Source organism: Grammomys surdaster, unplaced genomic scaffold, assembly GCF_004785775.1.
Source record: "Grammomys surdaster isolate TR1022 unplaced genomic scaffold, NIH_TR_1.0 581, whole genome shotgun sequence".
Classification (NCBI taxonomy): domain Eukaryota; kingdom Metazoa; phylum Chordata; class Mammalia; order Rodentia; family Muridae; genus Grammomys; species Grammomys surdaster.
Genome location: NW_021605000.1, coordinates 107694 through 132060, shown reverse-complemented (window position 1 = coordinate 132060; position 24367 = coordinate 107694). Strand labels below are relative to the sequence as shown.

The 24367-nt window shown below is 41.1% G+C and overlaps 1 non-coding gene across 1 annotated transcript; it reads left to right on the top strand.

Moving 5' to 3' along the window:
* Positions 1-7284: 7284 nt before the first annotated feature.
* On the top strand, positions 7285-7356 carry Trnaw-cca. The gene has a single exon. It is a non-coding gene; the product is annotated as a tRNA-Trp (tRNA).
* The last annotated feature ends 17011 nt before the right edge of the window (positions 7357-24367 follow it).

Here is a 24367-nt window from a genome sequence, read left to right as displayed (position 1 = left end):
ACAAATGAAAAGAGTTCATCCATAGTTCATACTTTACTCATTTAACAGATTAAAGTTAATTGCCTTTATATACTTTTACCTGTTTTTCGATGGATTTGCCTTTTCTTGCATATCTAAAGATGTATTGCTCCTTTGTCATGTGTGTAGCAAATGTCTCTCTTAATTTAACATTGGTCTTCATATTTTTATATAGTAAAGTCACAGCATTTTAATTTTTATAGTGAAATATTATATCTTCTTAGGTTCTTGACTACTTTTTATTAGATGGGTTACCTTTGGTCCCTAAGTTATACATAATCTAAATTTTGTTTGAAAATGTTTGATAATTTAGTGTTTACATTTTAAGTCTTTAACACATCTAGACTGAACGTCTCCTAAATGGGACTCCAAACAAGTGTGGCCTATGAGAAACTTTTAACCTAATTAGTATTCAGGGAAAGTGCAAACACAAGCTAATGGACTGAAACTTCTGCTTCATAGAGTTGGCAAAGCTTAACCTTTCCTTGAGGGTAGGCTTTAGGGACGCTATGTACTCTTACTTAGAGGCTGTGTAGCGTATGTTCCTACCGGCAAACCAGCAATTACAGACTATTTTCATTACCCATTCTCACTTGGGAACCTGCTCCATAGAAATAAAGCATCGTCAAGCTTAAGAATACAAATAAATAAAGACCTTTGTTGAAGTATTGTTTTGTAGGGAAGAAAAGAAGCCAGAATTAGAAATGGCCACTTAAAGGATAATTTGGAACAGTAGAGGTAACTTTTAAAATAATATAGATATGCTAATTTCAAGATTTCCCCGATGTTTATAAGTAATTTCTTGTTGTAATAAGTGTATGTGTAAGATTAATTTTTGTTAAATTATCACATGTACTCACACAAGTAATTAGATTTCTATGAAGGCATAGAGAAGAAAGCATGCCAGGCTGTAAGTATTAATGACCTTGAGGGGAGACAGAAAAGGAGAAAGAATTAATGGGTGAAGGGACTATAAACATAGAAAAATGTAAATGTAGCATCTATGTTATAAAACTACTCATGATGTTAGTACTTCTGTCAATTTTTGAGACAGATAAATGGATAGTCTCTAAAACATTAGTGGTTACAGAGTTTCCAGACCGTAAGGTGCTATTTGACTTTTCCGTGGTTTTCTGCACCTTTAAAGTTCTCTTTGCAATGAACATGTAATATTTACATAAAAAGAAAAACAACTTTTTTTCTTCTGAAGTTAACTTTCTGTACAACTACTGTGTCCCAGGAAATACCTTTTAGGTGCTGGTGCATGGTGATGGGAACAGTGCTTCTGAGTCAGAGGACATGGGAATAGGTCGTGATGCTCTGTGGGTTCCAGACAAGCTACCTTGCCCTTCTTCACCTTAATTTCAGTTGAATCAGTGACAGAGATTTCAGATAAAAATATATCTAAATAATATCCCAAATTTTTGTATCAGATGCAGATCAGATAATCACATCCTCAGGAAGTAGCTCCACTTTCAACATGGTACCAAAAGTGGTTGTTCTAATAGATGGTTCTTTGCATATCCTCAAAAATCTCTTGATCAAATAGAGAAAATGGCCCAAAACTTGCACATCCCTAAAGAGGTACAGGGATTTTTTGAGAATACTAGGAAAGCCCTGGAGCCAAAAGGAGAACCTAGAGGCCATAACCCGGGTACCGTAAGGCTCTTACAGACCAGGGATCTGATACCCAGAAAATGAAGACCTGAAATGCTACACTTCATTCAGAAGTGGCAGAGCCTTTGAGAGAAGGCGCCTCATTGGGGGCCTGCTCCTGAAAGGGGTCGTGGTGTCACAGACCCCTGCTCTGCCCCACTCCCTCACTTGTGATGGCACTCTGTACTTGTCATGATGCACCTCTTCCTTGTCACATTTCCACACCAGTGCAGCAAAGCAGTTGATCATGGCCTGGAACCTCCAAACCTTTGAGCCAAAATAATCTCTCCCTTTAAGATAACTACCTCAAGCTTTCTGTTACAGTAACAAATATGTGAGTTAACAGCATTAAAGAGTTACGTTCAGGAAAGAAAACAAAGTGCTTTCCCATTCCATTAGTCTGACCAAGAACGGGAGCCAGTCTGAATTCTCCACTTCTCTCCCTGTGTCTTCCATCTGTCTGTGACTTACGATTTCAGTGTAGTCTATAGTCTGTTGTGTGCCTGTCTATGCCTGCTTGATGTCTGACTGTCTGACCATGTGTACAGGGAGCTTTTATTCTATATTCAACAGCACAGAAAGTGTTACAGGAGAGAGGAATGAGAGATACTTTACAGAGTGGACAAGAGTTTAAGTCACTAACTCCAATTGACCTAGATAATGAACAGTACTGCCAACATACGATTTATCAAGTAATATCCATATATTGTTTCCAGTACTTACAGCAGATGTATATTTGTTGTATAAGGACACTTCTCGCCTACTTGTTATTTAAAGCAAATGATAACAATATATAAACATGTTATTCTCTCTAGGTTGTCCCTACAAACACCATGGCTGGCAGAATACCAACCCACATGAGACAAAAAAGGAAGTCTGGTTCAACATGACTTAGTTAGTTGGTGTCGATTCAAACTTCTAGAGTCTAGCCATGGACAGTTTATTTTTGACATATTTAAACACAGTACAACTTGGGACAAAAGTTTCCCAGTGGCAGTTATCACAGTAAAGCTTAAGGTGCAGATACACTGAGTCTCTTTTACAGAGTACGTATGACCTCTTCCATAAGGATGGGTTTTATTGACTGAGAAATAGTGCTCAGGATCAGGGTCAAGAGAGGAAGAGTCTGAGATAAACATAATAGTTTTGGAAATTTGGGTAAGGCCTAGCCCTTCAGAGACCATAGATTACTGGGTGATTAACTATATCCACTCCCAGCTTTCTGGGTGGAAACAGGTATGCATTTATTCTGTTGAAGAGACAAGCATGCACATTAAAATGTCTTGGTTCCCCCTAATGCTTATCTGTGAGCACAAGGACCTCAGGCCCTCAACACTAGGTCAGTGGCATGACAGATTATATAATTTAAGATTAAAGCTGTATGTTAGCTTACACTGTTAAAACAAATTACATGGGAAATCCAAGACATGACCTAATAAAGTTTAAAGAAATCAGAAGGTGACCCTTTAAAATCAAGTGTTCTCTTATAGTACTTGAAATGAGAAGAAAATACCTTCCATCTCTTCTTGGTGCCTGTTTCCAATGCCATGTGCTATTTTCAGCCCCTGAGAAGCAGGCTATGGAGATTTAACCCCTTTCACTTCAGACCCAAGCACATTTGTCTTGGTGTCCTCCAAAGCCCGTGTCCTGAGTCAGTGTGGTCCAAGGGAAACAATAACAAAGCAGCCCAAGAAGCATTGTACCCACAAGGACAACTAAGGTATAAATGGTTTCCAACAGAAGCTACTATTATTTATCTCAGGGTATAAAGATGACTATAGTAAGATCTGTTAATGGAATGCTCATCCACAGAGAAGACAGGGAAGACCTTCTGCCTAGAAGTCTCTCAACCAGTAACTCCAACATGACAGACCTCACAGGGCTTTTTGGTTCGAGGATGCTGTGCACACAGATTTGAAGATGCTTTGCTATGCTCTCTCTATTTGTTACTTTAACTCATTCAAAACCAAAATCACAGCTGCAAGAGAGCCTCCTCTGGGCTGTATAAACTACAAACCTGACAGAAAGACCTGGAAGCAGCTTCTGGGGAATTCGGTCATGAAAAACACAGGGTGAAGAAGAGATAAACCCAGTGGTCCCACAGTCCCTATATTGCTCTGGGGAATTCAGATCAAAACAATGTAAAACAAAAACAAAAAAAGGTACAAGGTTTTTTTTTTTAATCCTAAAATGGCTAACAAATGTCACAAATGAAACAAAAGAAATACTTTTAAAAGTAATGACCAACATAATAATTAAAAAAAAAGAAAGAAAGAAAGAAAGAACATGAGGCTGGAGATGGCTCAGCAGTTAAGAGCATTTACTTCCCCTTTCCAGGATACACATGGTATCTCACAACCATTTATAAATCCATTTCAGGGAGCCAACGCATTCTTGGACATTGCACACATGTAGCACCTATACGTACCGACAGTCAAAACATAAAAATAAATGATTTTTAAGTATCTGTGCACGTGCGTTGGTTACCTTTCTATTGCTGTGATAAAATACTGTGACCTAAGCAACTTATAGAAGAAAGGGTTTTTTGGGCTCACAGTCCCAGGGAGCCAGGCATCCATACCATCTGCGGTGGTTTGAATGAGGCTGCCCAATAGGCTTGTATCTATGAATGCCTGGTCCCCAGGTGGTGGAAATGTTTAAGAAGGACTGGGACAGCCAGACCCACATAGAGAAATTCTGTCTTTAAAAATGAAAAGCAAAACAACAACCACAGAAGATCTAGGAAGTGTGACCTTGTTGGAAGAGGTATCACTGAGGGCAGGTTTCAAAAGCCAAGGCCATCCCCTTCTCCCCCCATTCTCTCTCTCTCTCTCTCTCTCTCTCTCTCTCTCTCTCTCTCTCTCTCTCTCTCTCTCTCTCCCTCTCCTTCTCTCTCATTCTCTCATCATCATCATCATCAGCCTTGTAGATGGAGATGTGAGCTCTCAGCACTGCTCCTGCCTGTCTGCTGCTGTGTTCCCCACCATAGTAGTCATGGACTCGCCCTCTAAAGCTGTGAGCCCCCGATAAATTATTTGTTCTGTAAGTTCCCAGGTCATATGATGGTGTCTTAGCACAGCAATAGGAAAGTAACTGAGACACATCACAGGGGCAAGCATGGCTGCAGGAACAGCTTGCGAGCTCACATCTCAAACCTACAGGAAGCAGAGAGAGTAAATGGAGAATGGTATATGGCTTATGAAACCTCAAAAAAAAAAACCTTGCAGTGATGTAGTGATACACTTCCACAACGTCACACCTCCTAAACTTCCCCAAACTAGGGATCTCTAGGGCACTCAAATGCCTGAGACTATGGGAGACATCTCATTTAAACTACCTCAGTAGGTAATCTTCATTTACTACAGTGTGTCATGTAGGGAATTTGGACTCATATTTAATATAAATTTTAAAAACAAGTAATTAAGAGAGTTAAAAGGATATAAAAATAAAGTTATTATTTTCGATTATTAGTACACAGTGATGAAGATACTTGGATGTTGTTACAAAATAGGGGGGAAAATATTAAAAAGCCTAAAGCAAGTCATAAAAGATTTGAGAAAGTTACGTAAACTAAGTAAAGAAAAGATGAAGATGATGTGTCTCGGAGATGAAGTATCTGGTATTAAAATTTCTTAAGTTCAAAGTCTAATACACTGATTAATCTAATCAAACCTCTACATAAAATAAACAATCAAGTTCCACTGTCTGCTCTGAGAAGCCATTCAAGACTTCAAAGTCATTCTTTCTTTCAGAGTGCCACCAGTGGGACCATGTGGGAGGCAAGGAAGATCTGATTGGTCTTTTGGAAGACACCAACTTAGACACTTCTTGTTGTAAATGTGTTACAAGCATGCAAAAGGCCATCAGCATGCATGGGAAAATTACTTTAGAGCCCATTCCAATGGGAAACATTTTGCACACACAATCCAAAAGCTTCTATTCTTCACTCTCGTTGGTAGTTCTGAATATCAGGGTATGTCTCCTGATGGGATCACAAACTACCAACATATATGTAATTTCAAGTGGAAAAATGGGAGGCAGGAATCAAGTACTGGGTACTATCCTTTTTCCTTTGTGTGTGCAAGTCAGTGTTTCACTGAGCCAATTTCAACAGCTCAACTTTAAGACCATTGTAAACAAACCTGTCGAACCTTCCTGGACTGCCGGCATTTATGGGGGGGGGGGGCCCCCACTAAAGTTGCTTATTGACAGCAGTAAGCAGGTGTTTGTGGCTTCCATCTGCTTGCTGCTTTTCTGGGTTGTCCACACATGAGCACAGTTGCTCGTGTCTGTCTTTCATGCATTCAGATGATGAGATTTTACTAAAGTGCCATCAGAGATGCAGAAGATGCTCACCCCTAAGAGGAAGAATGTTCAAGATCGGGATAAGCGTTTGTATCACTCTCTGTTGCCGATCAGAATACGTTAGTAGACATTAAGGAGAAGAGACGATATGCAGTTAAAGGGAGATTAAACTGTGTTAAAGCATACTCCGGTTAAATGCTCAAAGACATCGCTAAATCGCTTATTGTGCAGGAAACTTAAAGTGTAACTTTAGAATAGAAAAGGATATCAAAAACATAAAATACATCGAACGTTTTTAGGGCAGAAGGCTGTGGTGTATCAGAAGTACAAGAGCCCACCTGAAGGATTTATAATGGCTGAAGTTAAAAACATTTTCAGCAACAAAATAAAGGATAAAATTTTATGAATTAACAATATCCACGAGTCTGTGCGGTGCAAACAAATGAGTACATATATAAATAAGGAAAACCAGCTTTCTCTCGAAGGAGAAGTAAAACAGTAAGTGTAGATGAAAATCGCCATTAGTCAAACACCGCAGCAATAGTTGTTACAGTCAAAATAGGCACTGCAATCAGTGGCTTCAAGGGTAAGAAATGTGCACGTTCGATAGTATGCCCCATTCCTAGATATTGCTTTAAAAGGGAGAAGAGTAGCTTTACAATGAAGAAACTCATCGGCCCTCATGTAGATCTGCTTATATCCGACCTACCAACAGCGTGCAGCTCCAGCCCCTCGGATGCTGAAAAGGGCGCGCCATTCCTTTAAGAGATGAGGAGGGGACGGTGTGAGGAAAAAAGAGGTGGATAGTAAACCTCCCGAAGATTTAACAGTGAGCTGCGTGTCACATAAAACCACCGTGTTTATGGGTGCACCTGTGATTGTAAACCAGCAGGTCCTGAGCTGAGGCAGCGCCTGGAGACAAGCGGGCAAGGCTGTGGCTGACCGCAGAGCTGGCTCCGCCCATTCTCCTGGCTGCTGGCGTCAGAACCCTAAGGGCGGCGGGTGTGGTTACCAGTTTTTATGATGCTAGCCTTCTCCATGATGTTCAATTTTCAATACGTTTAAGTTTTATAGCTACCGAAGGAAGAAGGGGGAAGTGATACAATTCCGTTCTTAAGTATGTGAGTGTGACCCAGGGGTCGGTTTTCCTTCCTCCTCGCCCTGGGGACAGGACCTGCCTGGGCGGCTGGGCTCGCCGCTGCTTTGTTGCTCGAGAACTATGCGCTCCGGTCCAGGAGAAAAAGGAGAAGAGGAAGCCGCCAGGATGCTGGAGCCTTAGAGGATCAAAATTCATCATGTATCAGTGACCTCGTGGCGCAATGGTAGCGCGTCTGACTCCAGATCAGAAGGTTGCGTGTTCAAATCACGTCGGGGTCATGAATACCTGTTTTCCCACAATTGTTTCGGTGAGCTAGAAAGGCCAAAGCCCTGGCATTTCCAAATACACAGGCAAATCATTTGCCCAGTTCTTCTCTATGCTGACAAGAAACTTGGCCACTTGAATGTAAAACCGCCTCAGCATTGAAATTGGAATTCAATTAAGCAAAGAACTAAATCAATTCACAGATGATGAAAGAGAAGCTGGAAATGTAAACTCACTGTAATTTATACCAGCGTGCCTGTATATTTAAATATATAAAGAGGAACAACAGAATGAAGAATTAAGTTTTAAACTCTCAGACTTTTGTTTGGTTGGCTGGTTAGTTTTGATCCAGGTGTTCGGGGCTTCAATAAAGGCCCTCGCACAGTCATTTTTAAGCTGAGGTTGGGGTGACCAAAAAAATTTCGCCGAAGTCCTTTGCTCACACGCTCCAAGCTCTGGAGGACGTCAGAGACCTAAAATCCAGAAATGAGAGAAATTAAAATTCTTATAAATAAATTTTCCCACACAGCTGGTTTAGGAAGGTTTTCTGGAGTGTTTCTAATGCTGCTGGTTTCTTTTAGCACATCTAAGCAGCAGGTTTTAACCGGATTCTAAGGCATAGTCTTCCTGACTGTGACAGGAAATGCCTTGTGCTCATTCACAGCTCCTGCCAAACACAAACTCACTGCCAAACACAAACTCTAAAGTCATTAGACTCTTCAACCTTTCAAATCTTTATAGTGAACAATTTCTTTTTTTAGCATTATATCCTAAAAATTAATTCTGTGAAAACATCTTCTTTTAAATGTCTACTGTTGAGGGTTGAGAATGGATAAAGTTCCCCTTCTCATATGAATAAATAAGGTTTTAAAAGGTCTGCCTGTCAGATAATATTCTATGCTAGCATCATCCTGATTATTACAAAGGCAGAATTTGCTGGGGACTTCTGTGTTTATACATGTGCATGTGTACACGTGTTCATATGTGTACAGATTTCTCAGTGATTAAACACCAACTCATCTTATTTAAAATTAGCAAGAATTTATTTCCCCATTATATAAAGATCAAAATAATCATACATTTTATAAAAACCTATACAAAAGTGTTTTTCTGAAAAAGAAAAAGTAGGGGGAAGAGAAAGAAAACTTATTTTTTTTTATTTGTGTGTGTGTGTGTGTGTGTGCATGCACTGACATAAAATAGTAAGCTTCATCACTACAATAGGGTTAACTTCATAAAGAACCAAAGGAAAAAAGAAAAAAAAAAAACATAGTAGGAACTCTAACAAAGGCTCCAAGGCCTGAATCCTATGTGGGAGAAAGAGTCCGGTCTTGAGCAAATCACTAAAGTCAGAGAGAAAGCAAAGGAGACAGGCTTACTCCTTTCATGTCAACTATCCAGGGCTTGTAGGACAATTCCCTGTCTCTAGTGACTAACGAGCCTCCTCATGGCCACTTCTCCTAAGGCTCTGCCCCCTCCAAACACACCAAGCGGAGGAAGAGGTGCTCCAGGCAGGAACACTTTTTAAATGGTTCGCATCTATCTCTGAGTCTGTGCAGCCGCCTCAGCAGGTGTCCATATAGTGGCTAACCTTATATTTCTTTATTAGAAGGGATTTCTAGCTTCCAGATTATATTGAAGACAAAACAGAAACAAAAAAACAAACAAACAAAAACAAAACAAAACAAAAAAACTAAAGAATGTTTCCAAGTGTTCTTCTCTAAGGTTTAGGAGGTGACGGTCTGTAGAGGGCCAACTTGCAATCTGGCACCGCCCTCTAGTGGCTAGATGAGAAAATTACATGACCCCGGGGCACGCCTATGGCTTTAATAACAAACGGAGCCAGACTGTAAGATTCAGTGATTTACTAGAAGAAGCCTCTTTTTCCACATCACACTCTGAAAGACGGGACTACTTGCAAAGTAGGCTATCAGAGTTAATATTTACGAACCAGAGTCAAGGCCTGGATTACATGATACATGATTAGCAGGACCTGAGCCCAGAAACTATTGAGATTACCTGGTTTGCACCACAGCTGTGTATTCACCCCTTGTAATACTTGTCTCATTCCCCTATAGGCAGGTAATAAACCAACCTCTCAGGTGCAAGGTATTCCCCTGAGCCAGCCTGTGCCTGCTAGCGGGAGACCACAGCCCACTGTTCTGTTTTTCCAGCAAAAGCGCCACAAAAACAAAAGTCAAAATAAACAAGCAAAAGACAAAAAAAGAAATAAATAATCTACAAGTAAATACCACTGAGTTCATTTTGAATTGGTCAGTTAATTATTCCTGGGCACCATACCCAGTTGATGTACCCAGTGATGCTCCCCTGAAGAATACTGGTTGTCCCTTTGCCAGTGGGTGTCAATTGCATATAACTTCCTAGTTAAAAAAAAAAAAAAAGGAGTCCTGTCAGCTTCCTCCTCTCCACACTAGGACCCGCTCTAGCTTGAATCTGTGCAGGCTCTGTGTGTGCCTCCAGTCTTTGTGAGCTCATATGTGCATCACTGTGTCTGGGAAGACCGTCATGGTGTCTTGCTCTCCGACCTGAGGACAACTGATTGCTGCCCTGGGTGCAATGAGATAGAGGATCCAGAGGAAGGAGCCACCATCTGAAACACGCCAAACGAGGGATGGGTTGGCAGTCTTGCCTTCGAGCATCTCTGCCATTTGCTTCTGAGTCAGGTACCTCATGCATGTGTTGTCAACTGATGCTTATCAATATAGTGAATCAACCTTAAAATCCAACAGTTTCTGGCTGTCTCTCTCTCCCATCCTTAAACTGGACATGACTGGAGTAGTCGGCAGGATTCCACCTTCAAGGTAGGATGCCGAGAAGGAAACTGGACCCTCTAAGGACCATAGTAGTCCTGGTTATCCTAAATTTCACCAAATTGGCAACAAGCCTCTGGTCATACAAAATTAATTGCAGCCCAGGCACAGCACTAGCCAGCACTCTAAGGGGGATAATGAACGAAAGGACCACCACCCCAAAGCCAAGTGCTGCTGAAGCCAACCGGTGCTGAGGTGATAGGAAGAACCAGGGGTGAGGGACCTCATCATGAGACCACACACCTTAATGCCATCTGCTGCCTGTGAGGTAGGAAGAGCTGAAGGTGCAGGGAAACCCATCAAGACGGCTGACCAAAGCCTGTAATAAGAAACCCACTCCACACTACCTTTGGGTGGTGTATAAAAAAGAAAACTCTCAAAGCTCTATACTCCCTCACATATATACTAACACCAGAATGAAGAAACTAATTAGTGGCCTCAACGCCATGAAAGTGAGACCACATGCCATGGATCCCACAGAGAGGAACTGGCCTGGAACAATATAAGGCCTAAAGGAAAGCTGGGTTTAAGGAAGTGAAGACTGAGGTCTCTCTAACAAATCCACAGGGAGCCACTGCTAGGGTGCCCAGCAAGTAAAGAAGATCCTGCGATGCTGATGAGAACCATGGTGGACACAGATAAAGACAGACTAATGAGCATAGCTGCTAATATAACTAAGAAATGGGGGTGAAGAACCCCTTTAAACATGCTCTCCTGACCCAGGGCCCAGGCAAGACAGCCATCTCCCTCCCAGTGACGTCTTCCAAGGTTAACACACCTAGAAGATTCACAGCATTTGGTAAAAATGATGAGGAACTGCTTGTGCAACAAATAGAAATTAGTCCACACACTCCTCAAGAAATAAGTCAGTCGAGACAAGAAGATGCCCAGAATGGAATGAAGGACGCATCCTATCTGATAAAGCTCTGTGAAAAGGAGCAGTCACAGTCGTGCTGTCAGAATTAGAGATGAGGAAAATTAAGACTATAGTAGAAAACTCAGCAGTGTATGAAGCCTAGACACTTCTCGAGGCTATGTATGCCCTCTCCTGGGCTGGATAACCGCAGCCTGGATAACCACAGCCTGGAGGTATGCACTTCCATCTTTAGACCTTGCACAATTTAAAGCAATGGCAAAATGGAACACTTTCCGAGAGGCCATTCAGCTAGTGAGAAAACTAGGAGTACTGTGGTTTATATGTAACAAAGCAGCTACACCACAGGCTGCTCCATTTATACCACAATTCAAAAGAATTTTAATTAAGGGGCACCACGACATGTGAGAATTAATAGGACAGGACCACTTCAAAATTGCAGAACCGTTTCTGAGGTAATTGGATGCAGGGAGTTAGACCAAGAAAAAGTATTGACATTAAATATAAGAAGAAAGCATTTAAATTAAGGAGAACAGCCAGATTTTTCAGACCATTCACAAACATTAGACAGAAAACCTGGAATGCCATTTATAAACAGAACCCTCCAGAGGTGAACACCAAATAGGATTTTTGGAAGGAACAAACATAAGCCTTTTTTAGGGAACAGAAGGCTGCCACAAAGGTACAAAAAAATGATCAGTGCCCATATATAAGAGAGCAAACACATATGCCTTTCAACAGGAATCAAGTCAGGTGCCAATAAGACCATCTATGATGTTGCCGCTAAGAATTAAGAATAAAACAATAAATGTTAGATGGCTAATTGACACAGGCAGTGATGTTGATATATATGCAGTACTACCAGACACTATACCAAGTAAGGAAAAAATAATTATAAAAGGAGTGGCGGGAGAATCCATAGTACCAGTATACACGTTAGAGTTAGTGGTATATGACAAAATCACTCCCGTGGGTTCTGCATATTGCAGTGCAGTATATAAGTTAGAATCAGTGGTATATGACACAATCATCCCCGTGGGTTCTACATGTTGCACCAGAAAGCACTTTAGGCTTCCCATTTTTAAAATTGTTCCTGATTTTCTAAATTTTAAAAAGATTGCCAAAGCAAAATGTAATCCAACAGAAGTAAAAATAGAGCCTATATGGCTACCAACAATTAAAGCCTCATTTACAGCACAATACCCAGTTCAAGGGGGAATGAGGGGATGTTTGAAACCGTTAAACTCTACTAAAGGAAGGGGTAACTAATCAACTGAGAGCCTCAATCTCAACAGTCCGATTCGGCCAGTTTTAAAACCAAATGGTAAGTGGCGAGTGACAGTAGATTATAGGAGAATTAGTGAATTGTCCCCTAAACTGCCAGGACAATTACCAGATACAGAAGATATTTTCATGAGAATTAAGAAAGCAGCACCAAAATGGCTGGCAACTATAGATTTGTCAGACATGTTCTTTGGCATAACACCGTACCCACAAAGCAGAGTATACACCACATTCACTTGGCAAGCAAGACAGTGCCAATTTTTTAAACTACACATGGACACATAAACATCCCAATACTTGCCCATAACATTTTAAAGTGGTCACTGGATAAGGTCAGGCCGGCACCTAACTGTATTATATATTCATATGTTGATGACCTTTCGATAATAAGACAAGAAAAGGAAAATATACACAAAACATACAAGTATTTACAAGTAAATATACCAAACCATACAAGTATTGAGAGATGATGGTTGGGTCATCAATAAGGATAAGGTATCAGATACAAAGGTCAAGTTCTTGGGTGTAATGTGGTCCACTACAGGACCAGAAATACCTACAGAAGTCATAGGTAAATTCGAATAGCTTAAATCACCAACTGATAAAACAGAGGTACATCTTATAGGATTATTTGGATATTGGAGACAACACATACCATACTTACAACTCATTCTGCAACCTTTATATAATATTAGGAGGAAAGCAAATGATTTTGTTTGAGATAAACCCCAAGAACAAGCAGTGAAAACTGCTAGAATATATAAAGGAATATTCTAAGCTACAATACATCCAACCAGATGATATAGTTTATTTAGACATAGTGTATCTGAAACAGATTGGACACTAGAATATCTTTCCCAAAAGAAATGGTAGAGAATGGTCAGTAGACTTCTGTTGTAAAAAGCTTCCCATGGTCGGAAAATGAATCCTCTCTATTTGAGAAAACAATTTGGGCAGCATTCCAGGTCTTACAAACTTGCCACAGCATGCTGCAGAACAAGCAAGTAATATTCAGAACCACCATCCCGATCCTAGATTGAATCCATGAGCCAGAGGAAGTGTGGGCCTGTCTACCCATTTAGAAGGGAAAGTACTACCATGAAAACAGTACTTAGCAGAGCTCCTTTGCTCTGGTATCCTGTCTGCAAAGGGGTTGGTGCCAAAGGCAGAGGAGTTGATAATTCAGATTGACTGCCCTATGACTCCACAGGGATTATCAAGCATCCCAAATGCCACCCCTCCCCAGAAACAAGTACCACTAGGGCTTTGGATACAGGAGAGTACCAGCCTTCCCTGGTTAATGCCTGGTTTGCAGATGGCTTCTCAACCAGTAAACAGAACAAGGTCTGGTGATAGAGTCAACCACACATCACATAACCACAATAAATTCATGCAAATCAATGAATTGAACATACCGCCTGTCCAACCCTGGCCCCTACAATCAGGGCTGTCGCCTTCGTCCAAGCCATATGGGAACAGATGCCCCGATTCCTTGAAAGAAAAATTAGATGAAACTTTAAGACAGGAATAGAACACAATAGATTGGCTAGGTATAGCAGAATTCCCTAGTATACCATGATATGGCAACCTAGCGCCGTACAATGCACCATCCTGGGACTACAGTATTAGAACTAAAAAAATTCCCAGATCTAAAACAATGGTGGAAATGGCATTGGGCTAGAAAATTACAGACAGCCGTGAGTGCTTACTGATCCATTCCACAACCATGGACAACAACAGTGACACCATCGAGAAAACCACAATCTTGCACATATTCTTGCAATCTTGCACAATCTAGCACTACAACACATACGTGCTACCTTGTAGGAGTAGAAGGGAACATTGCAGGGACACAGACCCCCAATATAGCTTATTATTGTCTGAGCAAAACAGCAATACCAAATGTAACAACAAGCTTTTTGGGTCAGAATATTATGGGCCCACTTTACAAAAGTTTGAGCCATACCTCTTCAACCTTTAAAATCATGAATACAGAAAAGTTTGGATGGAACATTAAGAACAGAATAAGGGTATCAGCGATGTCATATATTGGTAAATGTATCCCAGTACTATTTGGATACCAATGAAGGCAATATCATTTAAGCCTGATACTTATAATAAAACTGACACATAGAGTATAGTAAACATAACAGGACCCTGGCAAGCATTACCTTCCTATAGGAGGACTTAATAGGCAGTCACATAGCCCTCATGCTTGCTGATAAGCACCGACGTAACAAGAACTCCTGGAACACAGGTAATAGAATGAAGTTCTACAGTCAGTTGAGATCAATCTGTGATACAGTACTAGACACCCAAAGGATAGATTTCCCAATACCATGGGACATTAAAGCAAATGACACTACGAAAACAATGCCAGCAAAAAAATGTTACTGTATTTAAAGAGACATAAGAAATACCAGCCTTCAGATTTTCAGGAATATATTAAGCCATATATTATCCTACAAAATATACAAAAGGTAGGCACACTTCAAGAATTAAAGGATTATAGAGCATTGTATCCTATTCCAGCAATACAGAATCAGACAGTACAATGGCAGAAAACTTGGGATTTAGCTATGAAGGGTGTTTCAAAAATTAAACATGATAGCTTATCATATTATTTTCATTATTTACTACCCAATCCACAATGTAAAGAGTGGATGATGTTGGATTGGACGGTCCATAACCCTAAAGCAAATGTGCAAAATATGACTGAAGAACTGTGAGATAAAATGTATTATTTTTCCATGACCAGGAAATTATGACACAATTCAGAACACACAAATACAACATATATAGTAGACAGGGGTAACAAAATATAATGATACTATGTAGATTAAATTTAAAACAGCCCACTATCCTAGAGGATGGATTATACCACCACTAGGTAAACCAAAACTAGTAATAGCTCCATTTATTGAACCAAACACAATATTATCAGCACAAGTCATTCTCTTGCCAAGAATTAGACCCATCCAGTTAAAAATTAATTTAGTGATATTACAATGGCCCAAAACATATTACCCAGATGGATTTTCTTATGAGCTACTGTATTCCTCGCTGAATAAATTCAGAGCAAAATCCCTGCAAGCATTAGCAGTGGGAGCTTTTGTGGCTGGAGCAATCCTCGGAGGCATGATGGGCAGTAGCAGCAGCCATTATTCAACATATTAAAGCAGAACTCTATTGTATACAAAAAATTAATGCAGACACAGTCAAAGCATTACATGCAGTATCATAATCAATTGATGCATTGCATGCGATAGTTAATACCATGGAAACAGAGATTCGGGCATTCAAGGAAACATACAGTCAGGAATACAAAAGGACATTGAATCTCATTACCGCTAATCATAACCTGATTGTTTGCCAAATATATAAATCTGATGTAGTAAGTATAACTAGAGAATTAGACATACTGTTTACAACTGGAATGGGCAGATGAGCCCCAGAATTTGAAACTATTATGGACACTGAAAGAATGACTTACTGTGCTGAAGGCACATGTGAACTAAACTTAGTACAAATATTTTTAGATAATGAACAGAATGGATACATGGGTAAACATATACCACAACCATATAAATTGTACAAAACACCATATACACAGGAAGAAACCTGGGTAACATCAATTGACAGCTTCATATGGATAAATGTTAATAACATATCAGCATGCATCCCCATGGAACAAACTTACAGACTAGAACCCAACACAAATTTAAATCTACACATACCCATAAGAAAGATGGAAGAAACACTATGCCTCAGACTGTACTAACCCTGGGTAGCTATAAATTCTTGGTGTGCATCAATAATGAAACTATAACTAGATGCAATTATTTAAATAAAACAGCCATGCATGATAATCATGTAGAGTGAAATATAACGAAAGGATGCTATCTAGTACATAACTGTTCACAGGTGGTAGCATACAATCAGATGAGAACAACCATAGTAAACTACCAAGAAACAAAATATTACTTCTCATCTGATGCACGGTTTGATTTTTAATGACAGAAAGGCCACATGGATAAATTTGTTAAAACCATTAGAGAAATCAATGAGATAGCAGAGCACAATGAGAAACAACTACAGAGCATACATCCAACACTCCTGAATCAAGAAAAACTATTGGTGTGTAAGACCGCAGAATTGCACAATATGGTAGGGCTACTCAGAGCAAACACATACATTCAAAAGGACTGGAATAAGGAATTGAAAAAGTGTGGCATAGGGGATCAATTAGCTAGGATTGCTCAGTTTGATTATGTGTGTCACCCTGTATACAATTGGTTTCATTGGTTGAAAGAAGTACTTTGGTTCGTGATATTTTGCATTCTTCTTGTACTAACCATAAGAATAAGTTTGTTTCTTTTAGATATGTCTGCAACAAGAAAAGCTAGAACTCCTAATAGAAGAACTGGGGAATGCACTCAGAATGTCAATGCGACCTGGGAAACTCCTCCTCAGCCAGACACTTCTTTGTTAATTGTTTCCATAAAACTATAGAGCCATTGAAAGACTTGTTTAACAGATTGCATGTGTTTCATGTTTGGAACTCCCCCAAATTGTACCCATTAATCATGATGCACCTCTGGGGTCCACCAGAGGAAAACCTGCTTTGTATGTTAGTAAACTATGCTTGTTTCCACTTGCCAAACCAGACACCCACTATACAAGAAACCAGTTAGACAGGCAATTCACTGCATAGCCTCTGTGTTTGCAGCCTATATAAACAAAGGCAGCCATTATCAATATGAGCTATGAAAGGCTCTAATCAGATGTGATGGTGAATCTGCAAAAGCCTTGCTCCATAGAGACTGCTGCTACAGTGAAGCCCGTCGTGGGGTCTTGCTCTCCAACCAGAGAACAACTGACTGCTGCCCTGGCTGCATCAAAATAGAGGATCCAGATGAAGGAGCCACCATCTGAGACACACCGAGCAACTGACACATTCAGAGTCTTGCCTGCTAGCTTCTCTGCCTCTTGCTTCTGAGTCAGGTACCCCATGCATATGTTGTGAACTAACGCTTGCCGTTGTAGTGAATAAACTTTGAGATCAAACAGTGTGTGGACTCTGCTCCTCCTTTCCCAGCCATAAGCTGGACATGATGTGAGATACCATTGTAGGTTACAGGATCTGTAGCTGGCTGATGTTGGTAACTATGCTCCTCTGGTATCCTCCAGTACCATAAACACTAGTCAGTTAGAGTGAAGCTTCTAGTTAGGCACCAGCTAGACTCTTCTCTGTGTTCATAAGTTAAGTGTTGTCTTCAGGAATAGGGCCTTTCCATCAAGTTCTAAAGAGTAACCAATAGCCTTGGCAATGTCTGAGGTGTTTTGGGATTTCCATGGGGCCCCTTTGGCCAACGACTCAACAAGATGTAACCTATTCCTGGCATCAGAGGTTTTACTTGGTGGAATAAGATGTGTATATCCCGATGTTATTGTGGCTTTCAAAGTCACTAGCTCCATCAGACCAGATCTTACGGTAGCTCAGGGGTTCAAGCTCCCACGTGTTATTGGAAGCTTCCATCTTCTTGCCATTCTTACCACTTCCTACACTGCCTTGCTAACAGCTCCGCACTCTGTTTTACAGCTATTGAATCCCCTACTGATTTTTTACTTGTCTCCATGACTCATGGGATGCTTCTTGGCTGAGCCCATTGATTCCTTTCCCAACATTTCTCCTTCCAGGTTGAATACCCACCTAACTAAAGGAAGGCTTTGTGGACCTCCTATCTTATGAGCTGAAAGACCCCAGACACACTGAAGAATTCAAGGCACCTCAAGAATAAGCTTCCAATGTGACACTTTCCTTTTACAGCTGGAGAAGCTGAATTGCAGATGATAGTATCAAAGGCATGGGGTGCACCTCCCCATAACAGGCCCCCCACCTGTAGCACACATGTAGCACCTGGACATCAAAGGCCCTGCAGTATCTCCTTGATGACTAGATTCTGTCTTAGTTCCACTTACCTGCAAATGTTTTATTTATTCATTATTCACTCTAACAAAATGCTGGGCCCTGGGGAGATGGCTCAATAGGTAAAATACCCACTGTGCAAGCATGAGGAGTTGCATTTGGAGCCCCAGAACCCACTTAAAAGTCAAGCACAGGACTAGAGAGATGGCTCAGCTATTAAAGGCAGGTTCTCACCCAAGAATACAAAAGTCAAGCACAGAAGTGAACACCTGTGACCTCAGCTGTAGAGACCAGAGACAGGTAGATCCTTGGGGCTCATGGCCTGCCAGCTTAGCCAATCAGTAAGTTCCATGTTCGGTGGGAGACTCTATCAAAAAATTAAGGTTCAGAGCAATAGAGGAAAGACACCCAGTATTGACCTCCAGAGCATGCGTGCGTGCATGCACACACACACACACACATACACACACATGAAAATATTCACAAGCATAGACACACACCACACAGATCCACGAGAGACAGAAAGAGGGAGAAAAAGAAATTGTTTGAGACTGCTTGGCCGAGGACTTGAGCCTAAATTACAAACACTAAACGTAGATAAATTTTGGTGGAAACATTTTATTTTATCCAAGACTCTGAGTGTAAAATGAAAACAATAATAAAACATATCAAAGCATATTGATGTAATTATAGTCATCACACAAACTATCAAATGTCTTCAGACAGGTAAATGATCACACTGTATCTCTGTAATGTTCACTAAATTTGAACATAGACTGTCATGGATACCCTTCTTGTTGCTGTGATAAAATATCTAACAAAAAAAAACAGTTTATGGACAGTTTTATTTGGGCTCACAGTGTGAGACACAGTCCATCGTGGTGACTGAAGGTTGAAGCAGCTGCTCATACTCCATCTGCAGTGGGAGGCCAGGGACCCCAGCCCATGAAAGGGTGCCACTCGCAGTTGAAGTGGGTCTTCCCACCCTGATTAACCTATTCGAAATAATTCCTCAGAGACCTGGGCTAGAAGCTTGTCTTCTAGGTGAGACTAGATTCTGTCATGTTGACAATATTAATCACTCCATGTCTGTCCATCCCTTGTCAACTAGACATTCAAACAATGTTATTTAAATGGTAACCTTCTACCCTTGTCCCCATAGGCTCATGTCCATCTCACAATGGAAAATGTAGTCATCAAAAGTCCCCATCATCCTTAGCAAGTCCAACACTCTTCAAAAGTCCAAGTTTCATCACATATACACCATACATACACACATATACTATACACACACCATAAACACATTCACTGTACACATACATGCACACATCATAAATATATACACCATATACACACACATATGCCATACACACATCATGCACACATACACATATACCATACACATACATACACCATACACACACATACAGCATATATACATACACACATACTATATACATATACCATATACACACATAAACCAAACATACATACATACCCTATACAAACACACCACAAACACATACCCTGTACACACACATGCACACACCATAAACATATACACCATACACATATGTCATATATACACTATACACACATACAGCATATATATATATATATATATATATATATATATATATATACACATATTATATAAACACACACACAACACACACACACAAAATAAAGAAATGTAAAGAAAGTCTAGGCCCAGACAGAGTCACTGCAAAATTCCACTACACTCTTAAGAACTAACACCAGCACTTCTCAAATTGTCCCATGAAATGGAAAGGGAAGGACTGCTTTCAAACTCTTTTTATGAAACCAGTATTATCTTGATACCAAAGGCAGATAAAAGCACAGTAAAAAGAAAATTACAAGCCAATCTCCCCTGATGAGCAGAGATGTAAAACTTTCTCAATAAAATAAAAACTGAATTCAAGAACACATCAAAAAGAGCGTTCACCACAATCAACTCAGCTTCATTTCTGAGATGCAGGGATGATCCAATTAATCAATAACTATAATAAATAACATACACAGACTCAAAGATAAAAGTCACACAATCATCTCAACAGATGCAGAAAAGGTCTCTGACAAACTCTAACATCCTTTCATCATTTGAAAAAAACTGGAGACATTGAGAATGGAAGGAACGTATCTAAACATAATAAAGTCTATTCATGACAATTCTACAGGCAGAAAAGCTGGAAGCATTTCCACTAAGCCGAGAACAAAGCAAGGGTGTCTACAGTTTCCATTTCTGTTCAAAATGGTCCTTAAAGCCCAAGAGAGCAAGACATGAGAAAACATAGAAAGGGTACAAATAGGAAAGGAAGAAATCAAAGTATCCTTACTTACAGATGGTACTATTCTATATGTAAAAGACTCTAGAGACTCCACCGGGAGACTGTCAAGAGTTGACCAACATTTTTTGTAAAGTGACAGGACATATAAAAATACATACAAAATCAGAAGCCTTAATGCATAGCAATGCTAAACATACAGAGAAAGAAATCAGAGAAGCAACTCTACTCACAGTAGTCTCAAAAACAATAAAGGACCTTGGAACAAACTTAACCAAGGAAGTGAAAGGTCTCCACAGAGCAAGCTTTAAAATGCCACAGAAGGGAATTGAGAAAGACACTGGAAAGAACTCCCAAATTCATGAGTTGAAAGAATTAATACTGTAAAAATGACCGTCCTAACAAAACCAATCTACAGACTTAAAGCAACACCCATCAAAACTCCAGGACCATGCTTCACAAAAAATAGAAAAGGCAGTCTTAAAATTCATATAGAGTATCAGGTGTGTTGGTATACACCTTTAATCTCAAATCAGAAGCAAGGGAATCTCTATGAGTCCAAGGCCAGTTTGGTCTACACAGCAAGTTCCAGGATATCCAGAGCTACATGGTGAGACCCCGTCTTTAAAAAAAAAAAAAAAATCATGTGAAAACATAAAAGTAGCTGTACAGCTAAAATCACCCTGGACAGTAAGAAAAATCCTAGCAGTATTATAGTATCTGATTATAAGCTATACTACAGAGCCATAACAAAAACATCAGAGTATTACAGAGCACCAGACAGGTAGGCCCATGTACTAGAACAGAGAATGCAGGTATAAACCCACACATCTACAGCCATGTGAGGTTTTAAATTAAAATATAGTTAGATCATTTCCCCCCTTTCTGTCCTCACTCCAACCCCTCCCATTCCACTCCCCACTCCCTTCCAAATACATGGCCTCCTTTTCTTTGTTATTGTTACATTTTGTGTGTGTGTGTGTGTGTGTGTGTGTGTGTGTGTGTGTGTGTAAATCCCGCTGAGTTCTTTTAGTGTTGCTTGTATGTGTATGATTCCAAGGTTAACCGCTTGGTATTTGATGACCAATTAAAGGGGTTCATCCCTGGGTAAGACTAATTCTTCCCTAAGCATTCCCTAGTTGTCTGTGGTTTTCTTGTCAAAGGTAAGGACCGGTAAAATTTCTTCTTTCTATGCATGTCTGTTGGTGCTGTCCTTGTTTCAGGCCTTGTTTAAGCAGCAAGGTTGTTGAGATGTCGTGTGAAGCTTCTTTGCCTCACCCAGATTTCCTGGTCTCTGACTCCATCCGTCTTTCCACCATCTCTTGCTGCAGTGTTCCCTGAGCCCTGGACTCAGGTGTTGTGTTGTAGGTGAATCCACAGGGGCTGGGTTTCCTATAATCAGTAGTTCTCTGCATTTTGCTTTCGTGAACATGAGTAGGGAAAGAAATCGGTATTTCGAGGAGGGAGGGAGCCCACACAGAAATGCTGAAAATTAAAAACTCAGTGAGTCGAACAGAAAAACAATAGAAACATCACCAATGAACTCAGCCAGACAGAAGAAAACAATATAAAAAATGGGAGACAAGATTGACTACTGTATCTAAATTCAAGAAGGACTTTTTAAAATGAGTATTACGATCCCCAAGAAGTCCTGGATGCCATCAAAAGACCAAACCAAAGAATCCACAGAACAGAAGGAGCTGAGAGAAATGCTAAAGACAGGGATTTTTTTTTTTTTTTTAGTTGAATCTGAAGGTCTCGGTGTCGGATTCTAGAGGTGACAATCAGAGCCACTAAAAATTTATGCACTACAGTCCACTTAGAGCACTGTGAGTTTTCCTCCCTGCAAGCCACATGCTTGATGCCTGTCTATCTCTGCGTTGTAGAATCCAGCTTTACCCTCCAAACGCTTTCCCAGCTACTGCTGCTACAGCCCCGAAGTCTTCTGCCAGGCCTGTCTCTACCCAGAGAAACTTTAAAGTTCCGGTCAAAACCTTGTAGCTAACAAGCAAGTCGTGGTGATGGGTGGAGGAGGTTGCCATAGAGACAGGTCCAGTGCCTGGGCCTCAAGCTGGGAAGGCTCGAGTTCGGCTTCCCATTGGCTCTACGGACGCGCAGCGTTCTCCACTAGCACATGCGCAGTGGCGCCGAGGCGAGGTCGCTGCGAAACCCGGGAGCTGGGGATTCTGGCCGGGGCCTCTGGGGACAAACGTGTCCTGGCGGCTCCCGGCTCCTCCCAGGGAGGGAAGCAGTGAAGCTGAGCCCCTAGTACAGCTCTAGGTCGAACCTGCCACGGAGACACCCGCCACACCGCCGCCATTGTTGCTCGGGCTGCGCCGACAGGGCCCGAGTGACAGGTACTGATGTCCGAGCGCGAATGTCCACGGGGAGGCCGGCCCGGGGCAGTCTGGGAAGGGGAGGCGGTTGAAGGCAAGGCGGGCCCATCTCCTGGGGCATGCATGACTATTAATGAGCTAGGCTGGGAGTTGGAGCCCCAAACAAGTACGTGTGGGTTCTTCTCCGTGTCGGGATAGTTGTGAGGTTGGCTTGGGGGGGCATCGTGTTTTCGATTTACACTTGATGAAGCAGGCTTGTCTTCTCTGCTCTGAGGCAGATAAATAGATCGCCTTGGCCCCACCCCATGAGGTTGTTTGGAAACCTCCAGTCTGTCCCAATAATCACAGATTTTCTCTGTTGCTGAGAACATCAGGACTATTAGTGACTAAGATAGTGAAACATTTCTTTCTGCAAGGTTTTAACAAGTTAGAAATTAACCATTCTGCTCATGATTCCTTAAATTATTGCTTCTAACACCACCATCAATAAACACACATTCTCTGTGTGTGTGTGTGTCTCTGTCCCCCTCAAGGATTCTAAGTCCAAGGACAGAGGAAAGGAAGACCAGAGTAAATCCTGTGTGTTTATCCTGCACTCTGAGGAGTCTGCTTCTGTATGTATGAGGAGAGAGAGCACCAAAAATTCTTGAGCTGATGGTCCATTCTTGTGCTGGATAGTTTTATGTCACCTTGACACAAGCTATGGTCATCTTATAGAGGAAATGCCTCTATAAGACTGAGCTGCATCCTGCCTCCAGGTTCCTGCCCTGCTGAGTTCCTGTCCTGACTTCCTTTGATGATGAACAGTGATGTGTAAGCATAAGCCGAATAAACCCTTTCCTCCCCAGATTGATTTTTGGTCAAGGTGTTTCGTTACAGCAGTAGTAACCCTAACTGGGACAGAAATTGGAACCAGAAGTCGGGTATTGCTGTCACGTACCTGACCGTGTTGTTTTGGGAGGACTGTAGAAGGACAGTGGAACTTTAGGCTAGAAAAGTCGTTGAGTGTTGAGCACTGAGTGAGCTGCTCTGTAGGAGCTTGGAAGAGAAAACTGTTAGGAGCAGGAGAGAAAAGCACACTTGGCCTTTGGTGTGAAGAATCTTTGGTGTCTGGTCATCTGGAACTGAATAATCAGCTATGACTAAGAAGAGACCTGTGTCACTGAGGTGAAGTGTTTCCTCCGGGTCAGCACAAGAAGCTGTATTTCAGAGATAGACAAGATTATGCCTCATTCTGGCTGCCAAGCTTAGCAGGGTAAGAGTCACTCAGATGGTGCTGGTTTTAATGGCGTGAAAGAGTAGTGGAGACATCTGAGACTTAGCACTGTGTGGCAGGGCTGGGATCCCTGAAGAAATCCCAGAAGAGGCTGTCTTAGTTAGCGTTTCTATTGCTGAGATAAAACACCACAACCAAAAGGCAAGTTGAGGAGGAAAGGGTTTATTTGGCTTAGACACTTCCATGTTG